The following is an 18,913-nucleotide window of genomic DNA, read 5'->3' as shown; positions in this document are numbered from 1 at the left end:
CCTAAGTGTCTTTTCTTTTTCTGTCATTCTAGATTATCTTTTCCTTCTGTCCAACCAGATGGTCACTAAGATTTATTAAATCTACCTCCCAAACATAGATCTATCATTCTGGACCAATGTACTCAACATCACTAGGTAACAGAAACATGAAAAAAAAAGTGAGGGTAGTGCTATATACCCACCATTTAGAATGGCTAAAATTAAAATAACAAACAAATGGACTATACAGTGTTAGTGAGAACAACCCAGATATTCAATCTCTGTCATCAGAAGTGGAGTATAAATTGAGACAAACATTTGAAAGCTCTTCAGTAGTATCTATGGAAGTTGAACACAGGCAGTTTTATTTCTAGGCATATACTCAACAAAAATGGATTAAGTGTGAACCGAAAGACATATAAGAATGTTCTAGCATCATTATTTGTAATAATTCCAAACTGGAAACAACTAATTATCCACAATAGAGTTGGTAAATAAATTATGGTGTATAACCCATAAAATGGAATATCCTATGGCAGTGATAAGGACAAACTATCACAACATGCAACAGAATGGATGAATCTCCTAGACAATATGTTGAACAAAAAAAGCCAGATACAAAAGATTACATAATGTGTGATTACCTTTATATAAAGTTCAAAAATAGGCAAAACCAATCTGTGATGATAGAAGTCAGAATAGTGGTTACTTTTACTGATGAGATATAATGCTGAGAGGAAGCATAAAGGAGGTTTCTGAAGTGTAAATGTTCTAATCTTGATTTGGGTGTTGTTTCCACAAATATGTTCACTCCAAAAATTATTGAACCATACATTTGAGATGAATGTGTTTTACTCTGTTTATAGTCGAATAAACAAACTTACTTATTTTTAAAAGCTAGGCAATAGCTTGGCTAATAAGTTTGAGGGGAAGCATAGGGCTCAAGGACTTGTGTTAAAATACCATCTCTAGGTTAATGGCTTTGGGTTAGTCACTTGAGAGTGACCTTAAAGAATGACTTTTTTCTCCCTGTATTTACAGTAATGATCTGGATGGAGTTTCACCAAACCAACAATACTTTGGGTCAGGAGTACGGTTGTGAGGTCTCAGTTTTTATTCTGTGTAATACTTCTTAACATTTTAAGTGATTTTTCAATAATATTTTAAGCAAGCTTTAAAAAAAAACAATGACTTTGATGGAGGAAATGTTAGGTAGCATGACAAGTAATAAGGTAAGATATTTGGGGTCATGTGGAACTTGGGTGCTCTGCAAATTAGATCTCAGCATATTCATTTTACAGTTTGGTAAAATGGCAAGAGACATTGCTCAGAGGTTATTGAATAGAGTGAAATGTTAAACCAAACCAACCAAACAAAAAAAGCCTAGTCTCCCCTTTGCATTAAAAAAAAATTGTGCTAAAAAATACATAACATTAACCATCTTAACCCTTTTAAAGTGTATAGTTCATGGTGTTAAGTATATCTATAATATTGATCAACAGCTCTTAAGAACTTTTTCATCTTGGAGAATGGAAACCCTGTATCCGTTAAACAACTCCCCCATTTTCCCTTCTCCCGCCCCCTGGTAACCACTATTTTACTTTCTGTTTCTATGAATTTGGCTGAGAGAATTTTAGTTAGAAATTTAGTAATGAAGCTTTGATTAAACCCATGTTGTCTTACTGTCTGTGCTTTGCTCCTCCACATTTTGATGTCTGCCCAAAATTAAATGGTCTTATCTGGTATATTCTAGTCATTTGTTGTCAAAAGGTAACCACAAATTTCTAGGAACTATTTTATTTATTTTTAAATGTTTATTTACTTATTTTGAGAGAGAGAGTACATGCATATGTGAACAGGAGGAGGGGCAGGAGAGAGAGACAGAGAGAGACAGAGAGAGAATCCCAAGCAGGCTCTGTGCTGTCATTGTGAAGCCTGACATGGGGCTTGAACTCACGAATCATGAGATCATGACCTGAGCCAAAATCAAAAGTTGGATGCTTAATCAACTGAGCCACCCAGACACCCCTCTAGCAACTGTTGTAAAGCAGAATGAATGCTTTAATAAAAGGTTAATGATAATTTTGCTTTACATTTACAAAAGGCTGTGGCATTCACATATAATCCAGAGATGCATTCCTTTAAGATATTATATATTCTTACAGACAACATTAAAACCTTAGCACACAGCATTGGCGCAGTGGAAACCATAGTCTTTTTTGGCAAATACTATATTTCTCCAAATTAGACTAAATTGTTTATACTTCAGTAAATTTTTTAAAGAAATCATAGTTTTTTTTTAATATGAAATTTATTATCAAATTGGTTTCCATACAACACCCAGTACTCCTCCCAACAGGTGCCCTCCTCAATGCCCATCACCTACCCACCCCTCCCTCCCATTCCCCATCAACCCTCAGTTTATTCTCAGTTTTTAAGAGTCTCTTATGGTTTGGCTCCCTCCCTAACTTTTTTTTTTTCCTTCTCCTCCCCCATGGTCTTCTGTTAAGTTTCTCAGGATCCACATAAGAGTGAAAACATATGGTATCTGTCTTTCTCTGTATGACTTATTTCACTTAGCATAACACTGTCCAGTTCCATCCACGTTGCTACAAAAGGCTGTATTTCATTCTTTCTCATTGCCAGGTAGTATTCCATTGTGTATATAAACCACAATTTCTTTATCCATTCATCAGTTGATGGACGTCTAGACTCTTTCCATAATTTGGCTATTGTTGAAAGTGCTGCTGTAAACATTGGGGTACAAGTGCCCCTTTGCATCAGCACTCCTGTATCCCTTGGGTAAATTCCTAGCAGTGCTATTGCTGGATCATAGGGTAGATCTATTTTTAATTTTTTGAGGACACTCCACACTGTTTTCCAGAGTGGCTGCACCAGTTTGCATTCCCACCAACAGTGCAAGAGGGTTCCCATTTCTCCACATCTTCTCCAGCATCTATATCATCCTCAATGGGGAAAAACTGAGAGCTTTCCCCCTGAGATCAGGAACACGACAGGGATGTCCACTCTCACCGCTGTTGTTTAACATAGTGTTGGAAGTTCTAGCATCAGCACTCAGACAACAAAAGGAAATCAAAGGCATCAAAATTGGCAAAGATGAAGTCAAGCTTTCACTTTTGCAGATGACATGATATTATACATGGAAAATCTGATAGGTGCCACCAAAAGTCTGCTAGAACTGATACATGAATTCAGCAAAGTCGCAGGATACAAAATTAATGTACAGAAATCAGTTACATTCTTATACACTAATAATGAAGCAACAGAAAGACAAATAAAGGAACGGATCCCATTCACAATTGCACCAAGAATCATAAAATACCTAGGAATAAACCTAACCAAAGATGTAAAAGATCTGTGTGCTGAAAACTATAGAAAGCTTATGAAGGAAATTGAAGAAGATACCAAGAAATGGAAAAACATTCCGTGCTCATGGATTGGAAGAATAAATATTGTCAAAATGTCAATACTACCCAAAGCAATCTACACATTCAATGCAATCCCAATCAAAATTGCACCAGCATTCTTCTTCAAGCTAGAACAAGCAATCATATAGTTTTTCTACTTTTTCTGGAGATTTGAAGCCTAATAAATAAATGATATCTAGCTATTTTTAGAAATACCATGCATAATTTAGACTGTTTACTTGCTGACATCCAGAAATCTATTTTCATCGTATGTGAGACTGCATTGTATTGTCCTGTGTTCTTACAATTTTAGAAACCAGTTCTTTTCAAAGTTAGGAGCAGAAAAAATTTTATCTAGTGTCTGGGAAGAAAAAAATTTAAAGGAAGCAAAAAGTCCCACCAAACCACAGAGAATGAGACTTAGGCTATAGTGAAATGAGAAGGTCCCTAAGAGCCAGTCATCTCTGCATTCAAATCTGAATTCTGTTTCCTAGCGGTTTTGAAAATGGACAAATAATTTCTTTCCAAGCTCGGTATCTTCATCAATAAAGTAGAGGCTAATAATAGTACTAGATTCTTGAGGTGGTTATCATTATGAAATGTCATGTTTAGAAAAATATTGCATGGAGCCTGACATACAATAGGCCCTTGATAAATGTTATCTGCCATTATTTGGGAGAGGGTGTATGTTTGAAACATACTAGGTATATGCAGGTATCAGAGTCTTTGAGTAGATGCAGAGCTTTATCAGAAGTCTGACCTTTCACAGTGAGCTGATCAGCTTTTATTTCTGGAGCATGAAGTTACTGTGATAATTTCTCTTCTGTGTGGTACACACATGTACAGGAAACCAGGGGCATTATTTCCTGTTAAGGGAAATGTCTCTTGTAGGACTCAAATTAAGCAGGATTTACAGGGGAAATTACAAAGAAATGAAAAATGATAGTCATTTTATGAAAAGTAAAAAGTTTTTTTCTTCCTGTCCGTATTTGAATTCTTCTTGACTATAGGTACTTGGGTAAACATTAGTGTGTGCTGGTATAAAGCTATTCAGTTGGTTGGTTTGGTTTTTTTCCTCTCAAGAAATTTTGATTTTTAAGTTGATCACTCAGTACAGTGTCTTAAAATGTTTTCCTTTTTCTAGCCATGGTCTGAGATACGTGATATTTCAGCAATTGGGCAGGGCAGATTGGGCAGCTCAATCACATGATGTGAGGGCCAGATTGTGAAGGATGCTGAAGGCACGCTTTTTTGAGGAAAGAACTCTTTTCTTAACAACTGTAGATCTTATATACGTACATTAAAGTACCTGAAACAAAGTTGTCATTCCATAAAGAGGTTTTGAATAAATTATATTCTTGGTTATCTTCTTGCCTTGGTAAGAATTTATAGAATTTTCTATTGTATTTGGGAAATCAGAACTATATGTCCATATTTAATATTCTTTGCTCACTCTTAAAATTTGAAAATAATTTCCATGGGAAAAGAGTGACTTCTGTGCATCTTAATTTATCATCACATTTTCCCATTTCATTTTTTTTTTTTTTTCTCAAATGTGGGACTGATTCTTGGTTCATTTCCTTGTTTTCAGGTAATGAAACATATCCACGAGATAAAGTATTTTTGTTTTGAATTGTTTTGTTTTTGTTTCTGAGACTTTTGGAACTTGATATTAAACTTCCCTGTGTCCTGTTGAAAGATTTTCACAATTTCTGTCAACTGCTTAGCATCTTTAGGGAGGTCTATTTTATTTACTGTGGAGATTCTTCTACTTTGTTGCCCTTATTTTAGTTTTCCTTTAAAACTCTCTTCTCTTTTCATTGTTGAACAAACAAACTTTATTGTATTTGGGTGGCAGCTAATTATGTATAGCACATTCTCAGTGTTTGTGAGCTTAGGGTGGGACAGATGCTATTAGTCCATGCTGGTAGGAGTGTAAATTAGACCAAAAAAAAAAAAAAAAAAAAAAAAAAAAGATTAGAAATCAGAAATGTGGATAGTGATTTTTGTATAAATATATTCACTACAGTATTATTTATAATAGAGAATTAATGGAAACCACCTGGATATCTTAAAAGTCATTTTAATGACTTTTTAAAAATACTTATATGTAAACAAATTAGAGTATAAAACTATAGAGAATTGATCCCATTGTGTATGAACTACATCAAGATACTAATAAGGATTTTCTTTGTGGGTGGAATTGTGACAGGTTTTCTTTTTCTTTATTACCTAGATTTTTTATATAGATCATGTATTACATGTATAATGACAGAAAAACTACCAGTATTTAAAAAAAACACTAATATATTAAATAACTACAATATAAGATGAGAAAATTTACCAAATGTTGACAGTGGTTATCTTTAGACAGTGAGATTATAAATAACTGTTTTTGAGTTGTGAATAACTTTTTTGTGTTCATAGTTTTTGTGCTTCCCAGCCTATCTGTGATAAGCATACTATCTTTATAAGGTGAAAAATAAGTTATTTTATAAAGTATATCAATGCAGTCATCTAGAAATTTGCCTTCGGAGAAGTTTCCTTGTGAGACTTTTATAATAATCTTTAGAGGAAAGAAATGCTTTCTTTGTCCTTTTTGATGGTTATGGTAGACTTGAGATTCCAAATCTTTAATGTTTCTTGTATACAATTTCTGATTAAATTGGCTGAAGTAGTAATACTACTAGAGATAAAATGTCCTACCCTTTGATATCTGTACATCACGGCGATCCATTTCACTATTGATATCCCAACTTCAAAGTATTTTTCTTTTATAGTCTTGCTATCTTGTGTTTAGCATATGCAGCCAGGAGCTCTTTAATAAACAGATGGAGCATTTCATCTATAAATGGCTTATTCTGCTTAGCTGTTAACACCTGAAACAAGTATTTTAGATACACTTAAGCCTTTGAAACCAGTTATTTTTAAAAAGTAGAGTTATTCTCATATAGATGAATATGAAAGCAAGATGATAGTAATATCTGATATTTGTAAAACTAGCATAGCTACTATTTGCCAAGCATTTGTGGTGTTCTAGGCACTACATTAGACACTGACAAACATTATACAGTTTTCACAGCAGCTCTGTGAAGTTGTATTATTTTCCCTTTCTTTCCTGTAGAGGGAGGTACCTGAGGTTCAGAGAGACAAATTTGTCTAGGGTCACCCAGTCTGTGAGTGCTTAAGCTGAAACTAGACTCAAGTCTTTGTGACTATAGTACCCAAGGACAGAACCTTTCTCTTGTTTCCTGTTGTGTATCTAGTGCCTAGAATAGGACTTGTCACATACTGAGCACTTAACATACATCCTTTGAATGAATAAACTGTATACCTAGAAGCTTCTAAGTGGCCAAGCAAAGAAATTGTTCTGTTCTACTAATACAGGATTATGTAGAGGAGTGAGCCTGACAAAAAATAATGCTATTAGAAAGCCAAATGGAGGTACTTATACCAAAATCTAGGTCATAATAACAGATGATCAGATTGGGATCCTCTTTTTTGACGTAACAGTTTAATTTGTTCTGAGTACATATGTCAGATCTCTTTTTCACTTAACTTTGATATTCAGTGAACAGAGAAAAAGCAAAATATGCACGGTTTTGAATTTTTACCAGTGGAAAAAAATCTGAGTGGAAACTCAGTTTCTGTAAGTGGCAAGAAACTAGAATTGGAATTTCTTGATTGGGACTTTTGGAACTTTAGGTATTGTGGAAATAACATTGTGCCATTGTGGTGACATGGATATGCTTTATCCCACTGGTAACAGCAACTTCTTTTTATAGTCATATGACAGCAAAGACTAAATTCCAATTGGAAGAAAGGTTAATGTTTAGACACCTTGTAGGCATAGGTGGTTCTAGTTTTTAAGATGAATTGTTGCAGAAGCCCACTTGTGATTCTAGCCTTTCCTTCTCTTCATATTTATCATGCATGTCTCAAATATTCTTGGTTGCTAAGAGCCAGCTGAGTCATGGGTTGAGTATTCTGAGTACACTAGCTGTGTAATCACAATGGTCATAGCATGTGCGGGTAAAGGAAATGGTGAGTGCTACAAACATAATCTTAGGGAAGGGGGTGAAGGCAATATGTATCACATTTAATGCTCCAATGTATCATGATCTCCCAGAATGTCATTCCATGCCTAGACCCCTTTACAGATACTATATTGTTCTTAATCATCCATCAAAAGGAAACTGAGTTTTTGCATGAGATAGTGGTTTACCACAGATCTGAGTAATGGTCATTTGAAACCAGTCTATGTGTTTGAAGGTATCTCATTTCCTTGATGGTTTAAGATCCATTAAGATCTTGTAGTTTAGCATATCTCTTTGCTTGAATCAAACAGCTGAGAGTGCATTCTTCCATGTTCTTATGAACTATATTATATTAGTTCGGCTTCAGCAGTTGGCAGGGCACTTTCCCCAAATCACTGGATTCATTCTGCAATCCCTACCATTTTTTAAATGATACGGCTTCTGACCATGGTTATCCTAATTTATAGCTTGTCAGCTACTATCTGTTTTGTTCATCATTCAACCTAAGTCTGCTACTGTGTATGATACATATTGGGCATTTAATATTTATTGGATAAATGACTAGAAAAAGAAGGCTCGGCTTGATCAGCATTTATTAAGAACTCACTCATAAATGTCTGCTGAGAAGAACCTTTCCTTTGGTTACCTTTTGTGATTGTTTTATGATAAAATTGCTAATGATATCCATGGAAAATCCTTGCAGTCAGATCTGTCTTATCTATCTTTATTTAACTACCTTTCTTGTCTATCTAATCTATCTGCTTAAGCAGTCCTGTAAAACTTTTATGGTTAGCTAGGCTTTACAGAGACTGGATTTGAATACACTCTGGCGAGACCAAATTTCTCACCTCTTAAGTACTCTCTCTACCCTTTAGCTTCTAGTATGAATGTGCTTTTTCGGACCACTACTGGTAACAAGGACTCAGAATTGACTTCTTAAAAGTCACCAATCTAGATAGTGGCAGAGATTTAATGTACTATCTAATCCAGCCCACTTCTGGGAGATAAATCTACCTTTTCAGATTTCTAATATACCACACTTATCTCCCTTACAGTTTTGGGGAGGGTGGGGTACAAGGGGGAGAGGAATCTACTACTTTCTGTACTCTGAAAGGTTATTTGGCATGTCTAACATTTTTCACTTATTTGGCATAAAGAAACATTACTGTTTCTAGTTCTGCTGGATTAGTTTCAACTTTAAAATGAGTCTACAGATGTAGTAGAAAAACATCTTACCCAGCAATTCCTTCTATGGGTTTGATTTTAAAAGACATGAATTTTCTTTCTCTTACCTGCAAGAGGCAGATATCTCAGTCAAGGGCAGTATTTTAGAACTTTCATATTTTTGTTTTAATCACCAAGAAGAATGAGTGGTAATCTTATTCCAAAAAGATACTATTTCTTCATTTAAGAAAATGATTCTTAGATATTTAATAACATTAAATTAGTATCACTATTAAATTCTGTCTTATAATACTAAAATCTGAGGTTCCATCTCACTTTTCTTATAATTTTCTTATATTTATTCAATCAATTTATTTAATATTTATGTTCCTAAGACTTGAAACTCTGTGCAGTGTTGACAGCTTTTATCTTCATGTTTGTTTTAATCATAATTTAAACAGAGAATGGCCTTTGCTATAAATCTGCCTAGAACCCTTCTATTTCCATTCATGTTTTGGAAGATTCTTAGACAATGAAGTGGACCTCAGGCCCTTACTGTATTTTCATAGAATTGACATTTCCAGAGTGGTTTCCATGTGCTAGGATGTTCAAGATGTTTTATGTATATGATCCTTGAACTTTAAAATGACTGGCAGGAAGGCTAAAATATTCATATATTTTGCATGAAGAGTCTGAGGCAAAGAGAGGAAGTGACTTACTCAGGATCACATAGTATAAATAAGTAGCAGAGCCAGGATTCCAACCCATGTTCAGTTGCCCCTAAGCCCCATGATTCTTGCACCTAGCAGGCATAAGGATGGGCTGAGAATGACATCAACATTTTAGAACCTCATATCCATGTTTATCATGTCTGATTTACTTGATGATAGATTTGGAAGCTAAGACATGTGGTCATGATAGAATCACTTGGAATTTTTTTTTTTTTTTTAAGTTTATTTTTCAGAGAGAGAGAGCACAAGTAGGAGAGGGGCAGGGAGAGGGGGAGAGAAAGGTAGAGAGAATCAATCCCAAGCAGGCTCTGCACTGACAGCACGGAGTGCAAGCAGGGCTTAAACTCACAAACCATGAGATCATAACCTGAGCTGAAACCAAGAGTCAGACGCTCAACCAGCTGTGCCACCAAGGTGCCCTGGAATTTTTTTTTTTTTTTTTTTTAAACCACTAAAGCCTTGAGGAGGAACCACTCATTACATCTGGTCTTGACCAAATACCAGGTTCACAATAATTTAAAAAAATAGGCATTGGATGTTTTATCAGCTCATTATTACTATTACTATAATTTAAATTATTTAAATGTTCCTTCAGTTCAATACTTAAAAAAAAAAAAGAGAGAGAGAATGAGGTTTCTTACCATTGCATTTCTAAAATAGCCTTTGCCATTTTCTTGAACAGGCATCAGTTTCCCTATTTGGAAATGATTTTTTGTATTCATCTAACAATGTATCCCTTGGTAGAGTTTACGTTTTAGCTACAGAACATTGTCCTATATAAAACCTAAGCCCAGATGCATGTATATAAACCTCTGAAGACACAGGGGCCATGCTGGTTATTTGAGCCAAGTATGACATGAGATTGTTCTGGTGAAAAAGCCAGGCTGTTATGGAGCGGCATGGTCACATATTGGCTTAGGAAAGCTGTCTAGAATACAAATATTTCCATTTTATTCCACTTGCTTTACTGAATGGCCAGCATTAGTATTTTAGGATACTTGTTTATGATGGCTTGCTTTATGTGTTGAATAGTATCTGTCTGCACAGAGTCACATTATAAAGATTTAGGGTGGACGATATAATAATAAATAATAGCTACTCACTTTTTTTTAAAATTCCCACTACATGTCTGGCACTTTACTCTGGATGCTTTCTATCCTTGACTGTGAGTCCTTCCATACATCTTGCTGGTTGGCTGTTTCCCCATTTTGCAGGTAAGGATACTAAATCCCAGAGAGGTGGACTAATTTGCCTAATATTCTCTAGCTGGCAGCATGGATGCTAGTAATCAAAACTAGGTCTGACTGCCTTCAAGCCCCTTGTTCCTTGCAATTCTGTATTGTCCATGACAGTGATGTGAAGGAAACCATAGAATCATTTGCTTCATATGTTTAGGAAGAACTTTTGATACTAAGTAGCATTCTGGAACATTTTAATTACTCTGACCACTCTTAACTGTCTGCTACTACTGCCTTAATATTCTTCATAACCTTTTTATTTTGGGCCAAAGGAAAAAAAAAAGAAAGAAACCGTTCGTTTCAAAATGCTTTTTTAGACATATTTCAAGTATCATGGTGCTACCTACCTTGTCGACAATACTCGTCATTATATTTTTTTACTTAGAGATTGATTTATTTCATGTCCAGCTGGATGTGTAGTTGAACACAGGTATTGTGGATTGAGCATAGTCTAGATGATTGCTGTCCATTAGTACTTTCTGCTATAGTTCTCTATCTGCGCTGTCCTGTATGATAGCCCCTCATTACCTGGGGCTATTGAGTGCTTGAAATGTGGCCAGTGTGACTGAAGAAATGAATTTTTAATTTTATTTAATTTGGATTAATTCAAATAACAATAGCCCACATAGCTGGTGGCTACCGTATTGGACAGCAGCACGGCTTGAGGTTGTAACTGATGCTCGTGTTTGGTGCGTAATGATAGAATTTGAAGAAATCCAGTAATTGGTAGTTTAAAAGTTGCTGATTTGTTTTCCAGCAACATTAAATTTAGCAAGCGTTCATCTTACAGCCATGGGACCAGAGTAGAACCGTTCGTGTTTCTAAAGCAGTTTTTGGTCATTCATGATCTCATTTGATGAATATTTCAGGTATGATATCATTTAGGATTTGTGTCTACTAATGGATCACAGAAGAAAGGCAGAAGAACAAAACCATTGATAACTTCCTTGTGTAGGGTCTCCTCCTGTTGAAATGGACACCATTCTGGCTTATTGGTGCTCAGGTTGCAGCATGAGGGCCTGGACAAGAACCTATGCTCATTGATTGAGACTGGAGAATTATCTCTCTCCCCTCACCTAGAATGTCCATTATTTTATTTTTTAGGTCTAAAGGGAGGGAAGTAGAGGCATTTTCTTAATTTAGCCAGAGAACTACAATAATTTGATAACCAACAAAAGAAAATGTAGTTTTCTTTTTAATATGCCAAATAAGCCTTTCGGGCTTTGATTTTAGTTCTTTGTTTTGGAAAACACAACTCAGAACTCAGAAATATTCTATCTAAGGTTAGTTTTTAAATTGATACATATCTTCTGAAGAAACTTTTGATGGAATTAAATAATAGATTTTATATGATGTTTTGAAGAAAAATTTGTTTCCCTGGAGTCTTGATACATTTGGTTTCATTCTGATTGTCTAGTCTTATGAAATAATTTGTAAAAGATATTAATTTCATTGTGTCACTTGTGTTACCAAGCACCTTTTTTCTGTGACATTTTTGTTTATAAAATGCTCTTCTCCTTTCTATCAGAGCTTACAACTAATCAACTCTGGATGCTTTTGATTTTTCTGACTGTGCCACGGCATTGAATGAAGTTCCCTATAGTGAGAAAAGAGAGCACATGGGACTCGTGACTTTATGTACTCCAACAATAGAGCTTTTATGACATTGGAGGTGGTTAAAAAAGCTAGAAGTAGCTCTTAAACATGGCATCGCTGTGTTGCCTTTTTTTTTTTTTTTTTTTGTATTCTCAGGGCTGCCAGGAGTGCATCGGGCCTGTAATTTCCTGTTCTCTGAATCCCCCATCTTTCTGCAGCTCCGAGCTTTGTGTCCCACAGCCTGTGACTCTGTGCTAACAAATCGCTATTGTCCAGTGGGGCGAATGGTGGCTGGAACTAAAGAATTGCTGTCTGGTTTCTATTCAAATCCAGGTAGTGAGATATATGAATGGACTTTTCGAATCGTCCTGTGAATAACGTCTGCTCGGCATGAAGGCTCAGAGCCACGCTAGGAAAGATTAACTCCTAGGCTGACCACTAACATCCTTTGTGGTAGGAGGTAGAAACATTACCAAATATCATTTTATTCATACTGAATTTTCCGTTTTATCCTCCAAAACTAGGGTTAACCATTCAATTATTTGACTGCTTTTCTCTCAAGTTTTAGTGTTTCTGTTGATAATATAGAAGTTTGGGAAAATGCTAAGTTGTTTATCATCTGTATTATTTTTCTGTCAAAAGTTTTCTACCTTACATTGACGATGGCATTAAGTTATCTTTATAGTAGTATACATGCAAAAATGAGAAAGAAAGAACTGCTTTTTCTAAGAAACCAACCCTTTAAAATGCTTTTTAACTAGCAAAGGGAAAAATCTTTTTTTTTTTTTTTTTAGTGCATTCTACTTATTTGCTTTATTCCCTGAAGTCCAAATTTATACAAAGAAAACAAACAACTTCAAACGCAGTATATTAACCAACCAAACAAGACTTATTCAGATTAGGAACCAACTTAAGCCTTTGTACCTATGGCAGAATCAGGATTTTTAAAATCAGATTTGGAAGGCAGACTCTAATTCATAGTTCTCATTATCCTTAGAAAATTATTATTTTATATTTGTCTTATATACCTGAAAAAATGTCTTTGGCTTGAAGGGCCATGCTTTTTACACTCCTTCCATATCGCAGGTACTATGGAATGGAGAGCCTTTTATGTTTCTTTTTGTCTTAAACTCAGACAGCTTTGTAAGCAGTAGTGTGTAGATTACAAGAGTTAGACAAAAGCAGGCGCGACTGCGAAGAGTTGGGTGGGGGGAAGCTTGGGGCACTTCCTGTCACTCAACACATTCCAGATCACTAAAAAATTTCCACACCCTCTGCATTCCCTCTTGCCCACCCCAGATCCCAGTATTTTCTGATCCATATGTTGTGGTATTTATCACACTCCTCTCTATCACTGGGCTCTGGCAAGACGGCTTCAGAGGAGATGCATTCCTTTAGATTGCACAAAGCATAGCTGGGAAAATGGCTGGCAGTTTCAGAATCTAGTCACGATCGCACGCATGAGCACCTCACACATCCATGCCCCTTCCCTCCCCCCCCTCCGCCTCCCGCCCCTGCAGCTGGCTGACCTGTCTCACCCACTGCTGGCCTATCGAACGGCCAGGACTGTCTGGTTTTGGCTCATGCCTTTGTCCATGTCTGGCTTAGTTCCTCTCTGTCTACGCTTGCCACTACCCCCACCGCCCCAGGCAGCACAAGTGTTTGGCCACACAAAACTACAGATAGAAAAGGTGGTAAAAACTTCAAACTTTTTTTCTGCAACAGTTTATTCTTTTGTGAATTTCTCCCTTTTTTAACTACTCTGGTTTAAGAAAACAAATACAAAATTAATTATATAAAGGCAAAGAATGCAAAACAACCTTTGTGTTCCTTATAATAACTGACTTCATAACTCTCTCCAGCTGCGTTATGGGGTGTGTATAAAAAGCTTCTGTTCTGAGAACAAAGGAGCACGTGCAGAAATGAGACTAAAAAAAATCCACTGACAGTATTTCACTACACAAATTACTTAAAAGATTTTAGTTAAGTCTCTCAACAGATTCAATGTTAAAATGGTTTTTAGTTTAAAAAAAAAAAATTGAAAGTGCTTACCCAGTAAAAGAACCGAAGTAGTCCTGAACTGTTACGTAAGACTTTTTACAGTTGGATCTTTGTCAAAAGGGGGTGGGGGTGATGGGAGAAAGCAGCAACAACAATCAAAAAAGTTCGAGCTGCTGTGGCTAGAGGACAACTTCTGTGTTTCCAGATAGGATTCTTGCTGTAGAAATGGAACTTCCAGCCAGCACAGCATCCTGTCCCGGTAGAGAAATGAGTTTGTCAGTAAAAAAAATTAGATACTGGAACCCAGGGTAGACGAGGTATTGAACCGCGCCAGATTTCCTTGCAGCCCTGTCTGCTCAGCTCGCATTGAACTATATATGACCCAGATGATGGACAGAAGCACATTCAGTCATGTGCACTCTGGAAGAAAGCGGATTTGCTGGTCCCTGGCAGTGCAGGGGTTTGTCTTCTGATTGGGCTGTGCCCTGATCAGTGAAATGTGAAGCCCTCACCATTCAGAGGCCGTAATTCAGGACTGGCAGTTTGAGTGTCTGGCTGCCTTTAGTCACCGAGAGACTTTGAAGGTGTTGCTTTTGTTTGGTGGCATTACCCACCCAGAGGTTGCTTATACCTATGTGCTAGTGTCAGGAGCAATGCTAGTCTTTCTGAAATGTAAACAGGCAACTGACTTTGCCTGAACCCTGTCATCTTATTGTTGATGAACTTGGCTCTAACTTAAATCAGTTATTTGATGTGAGAATTTTTGTGATCCTAACCAAGGCTCCTGTCCACACCACATGCTGGCCTTTATTTTAGGGTTTGATAAGATAAAAATAAAGGTGGCATTTGACTTCCTAGATGGTGTAAATTTCTCTTAATGAAAATTGTATGGATGGATAGCAGAGAAGTTAAGTTTTAGATTCTGGAGTCTTTGAACATACTAGGAAAAAGCTTTATCACTTACTATCCCCATTGTGAAGCTGTCACTCTTATCCCAGTCCTTAGTCACATAGGGGACTGCAGAGGAGAAGCTACCAAAGTGTAGACCCCCTGAGCTGTGATATAGCCTTTAATCATGCAAGACAGCCAGAGTCTACCCTGTCCTGTCTGTCTGAACTAGGGTCCTTGGGATTTATTTCCCATCTTTCTGAGCCACTAGGAAACCAGGTCATTATACAGCACTGTCAGTTGTGACATTTTTGTTTAGTATATAAAAGTTGCTTTGTTTAATGCAAATCAGCAGTATTTTTTTCTTTTAAATCTGAGGCAGTAAAGTTTTGTTATGAGACCTTGGCACTGATACATGAAATCTACTCCACATGGACCTGTCATTTTATTCTGAGAACTTTTTTAAAAAATTTTTTTTATGTTTATTTTTGAGAGAGAGAGAGAGAGAGAGAGAGAGAGAGAGAGAGAGAGAGAGGCACGAGTGGGGGAGGGGCAGAGAGAGAGGGAGACAGAATCCGAAGCAAGCTCCAGGCTCTGAGCTGTCAGCACAGCGCCCAACACGGGGCTCAAACTCATGAACTGTGAGATCATGACCTGAGCTGAAGTCAGACACTTGACCTACTGAGCCACCCAGGCGCCCCGGTTCTAAGAACTTTCTTATCTCTTTAGGAATTAGCTTATAAAAAATCCTAAACTGCCTTTTACACATACAGATACTTTGGTTTATTTTTTGTCTCTTTCACACTTGTGGAAATAAACCTGTGGTCACCATATAGCATCTGTCTATTTTGCTCTAAATTCTGGGTTTGGATGTTTGTGTGTTTGTGATTGCTTGGGTGTTGACTACATTACACAGGGTTCTGTGTTTGAGGACTGTCCCAAAATTCTTCTCATGTCTTAAGCTGGGGAAAGTTGGGTTGATAAGTATGCTACCAGATATAAGAATGATCAAAGTCAGAGAACAGGGGACGCATGCATTTCTCTTTCTATAAGTCGTAGGACAATTACTTTTTTTTAAGTTGTGGTAAAATATACATTATCATTTATCATTTTACCCACTCTTAAGTGTACAATTCTGTAGTGTTAAGTATGTTCACCTTGTTGTACAGTCCTCACCACCATTGGTCACCAGAACTTTTTCATCTTTTCCCTAATTGAACCTCTGTATATAACACTAATTTCCAATTCTTCCCTCCCTACAGCTCCTGGCAACCACATTTCTACTTTCTGTCTCTATGAATTTTTGACTCTCGGAATACCTCATATACACAGAATAATACAGTGTTTGTCTTTTTGTTAGTGGCTTACTTTACTTCACTTTGCATAATGTCCACTATGCTCATCCATGTTGTAGCATGTGTCAGAATTTCCTTCCTTTTAAAGACTGCAGAGTATTCCGTTGTGTATACACCACATTTATCCTTTTTATCTGTCAGTGCACACTTCAGTTGCTTCTACCTTTTGGCTATTAAGACAATCATTCTTGACCATTCTTATAATCTTGTGAGGGCTTCTTTATAGAGCTGCTCTGGCCCATGACAGAAGCTATTCCGTTTTATAAAATGGAAGGGTTTTGATATACCTATCAACTCTAGGGACTTACCAGTACCTAAGATCAGGTTTGCTAGAGAAGGACAGATTCATTTCAGCCTTTCTGGATGAGACCTAATATATACTGCACTCCCATACTTAACTGTTTTTGGATTTATCTTTCCGATTACACTGTGAGCTCTTCATGGGTAAGGACTGTAGCCAATTCCTCTTGAATTGTGCCTATGCCCCTTGTGTAGACCCAGGACCTGTGTAACACAATGAACATTAATAAAAGTTAGTTGAAAAAATTGTGTGTAAATGAATAATAATAATAGTTAATTTTTTACTGTATTTTATTATGTACCAGACACTATGACAGGTATTTTATATATATCAGCTCATTTAATCTTCAAAATAACCCTGTGAGATAAGTACTATTACCTTCATTTAATAATAAGGGAACTTGCCTGAGTCCTTACAGCATGTATAAGATATAATGGGGATTTCAACCCTCGTCTCTTTTGGCTCCAGATCCATTATGCTAGAGGCACATTTCCTAGTGAGATGATGATCAGTGGGTTTTAGGCTAAGCATTGATTCCAAATCAAATATTCTTTCCCTGAGCATCAAGAGCTATAGCCCTATGATAGATATGGTTCATGAATAGATACTCAGAAGAAAGGTTGGCATATTAGTAACTTGGACCTTTTATAGATTTTTAGCTGAACAACTCCTTGTTGAACTCAGTTGACGGATATTCCTGTGTATGCAGATTCTTTCTCGTTATTTTTTAAGTTTATTTCTTTATTTTGTGAGAGAGACAGCACAAACAGCAGGGGAGGGGCAGAGAGAGAGAGGGAGAGAGAGAATCTCAAGTAGCCCCCATGCTGTCAGTACAGAGCCCAATCCAGGAACCGCGAGATCATGACGTGAGCCGAAATCAAGAGTTGGACACTTAACTGGCTGAGCCACCCTGGGCACCCCTCTCATGTTATCTTGAAAGTAGAGTTAAATGGAATGCACTGGAATGAATGCATTGATGTTCTTCATTTGGCAGATACACACCCATAAACGTGTATAGGTATACATATAACATACGTATATGGTATATATGTGTGTGTGTGTGTGTGTGCGCGCGCGCACGCACGCATGCAAATGAGTAAAATCTAGGTGCTAAGGAGAGACCAAGAACAAAACAGAAGATTCTTCCAGAGCTTATATTCTAGTGAAAAGACAGAAAATAAGTTAACAAAGTAAAATGAAGTAAAACAGAAAAGCATGCTATGAAGAAAATAAAACAAGGAATCTGAAATTGACCAATAAAGAGGAACTTTACCAGTATTTTTAAATAAGGTTGTATTCACATATTCTGATTCAAATAAGGTTGATTGCTAATATTTAGTCCGTGTTGTTTTATTTTTTCAAATTCTCAAATACTTTGAGAAATACAGAAGGTAATGTTACACACACCTGATAGTCTCATTTTATAGGTCAGTGGTGTTCAATTTTTTTGACTATTATCCACTGTAAGAAATATTTTATATTACGATCAATTATACACATATTTGTGTATATATCTACATATCTATCTATATATATCTGAAACCACAGTTTTATGAAATGGTACTTGTCCTTACAACATGTAGTGTCATCTGATATTTTTCTCTTTAATTTTTTTTACTTAAAAAAAAGTTATTTAGGGGCACCTGGATGGCTTATTCAGTTAAGCGTCTGACTTCAGCTCAGGTCATGATCTCGCAGTTGGGGAGTTCAAGCCCCACGTCGTGCTCTGTGCTGACAGCTCAGAGTCTGGAACCTGCTTCAGACTCTGTATCTCCCTCTCTCTCTGCCCTTCCCCTGCTCACATTGTCTCTCTCTCTCTCTCTCAAAAATAAATGAACGCTAAAAAAAAAAAAAAAAAAAAAGGAAAAAGAAGTGTTTTAAACAAAAAAGTTACTTAAAGCCATTAAATTGGTTTTACAAGCTACTGAAGGGGCAACCTGAACTTTGAAAACTACTGTGGGTGAGAAAATTGAGGGTCTGAGAGGTTATGACTCGCCCAGTGTCACATAGCAAGGAAGTGGCAGAGCTAGGACTTGAATCAAAGCTTGATTCCAAAGCCCGTGTTTGTTCTACCACATTATATAGCTTCCCTGCTGATACTAATCTTTAATGAAACTGAACAACAACAAACCACAAATGATCTTAGTAATAATGATTATATAAAATGTAAATTTACCAAAGCAGAGGCTACAGGA

At 36.6% G+C, this 18,913-nt stretch overlaps 1 protein-coding gene and 1 long non-coding RNA gene across 4 annotated transcripts in view; one reads left to right on the top strand and one right to left on the bottom strand.

The window, feature by feature from the left end:
- LOC109250182 (uncharacterized) overlaps nt 1-14,544 on the bottom strand; it is a 53,944-nt gene extending 39,400 nt beyond the window's left edge. The window contains exon 1 of the long non-coding RNA XR_002072914.2: nt 14,226-14,544. This is a non-coding gene — a long non-coding RNA (uncharacterized LOC109250182). The remainder of the gene's footprint in view (nt 1-14,225) is intronic.
- Nucleotides 1-18,913, top strand: part of NR6A1 (nuclear receptor subfamily 6 group A member 1) — a 230,481-nt gene that overhangs the window by 89,238 nt on the left and 122,330 nt on the right. The window lies entirely within an intron of this gene.

Source organism: Panthera pardus, unplaced genomic scaffold, assembly GCF_024362965.1.
Source record: "Panthera pardus isolate Hobbes unplaced genomic scaffold, ASM2436296v1 HiC_scaffold_20, whole genome shotgun sequence".
Taxonomy (NCBI): domain Eukaryota; kingdom Metazoa; phylum Chordata; class Mammalia; order Carnivora; family Felidae; genus Panthera; species Panthera pardus.
Note: the sequence above shows the minus strand (reverse complement) of the source record. Positions and strands in the feature narration are given on the sequence as shown.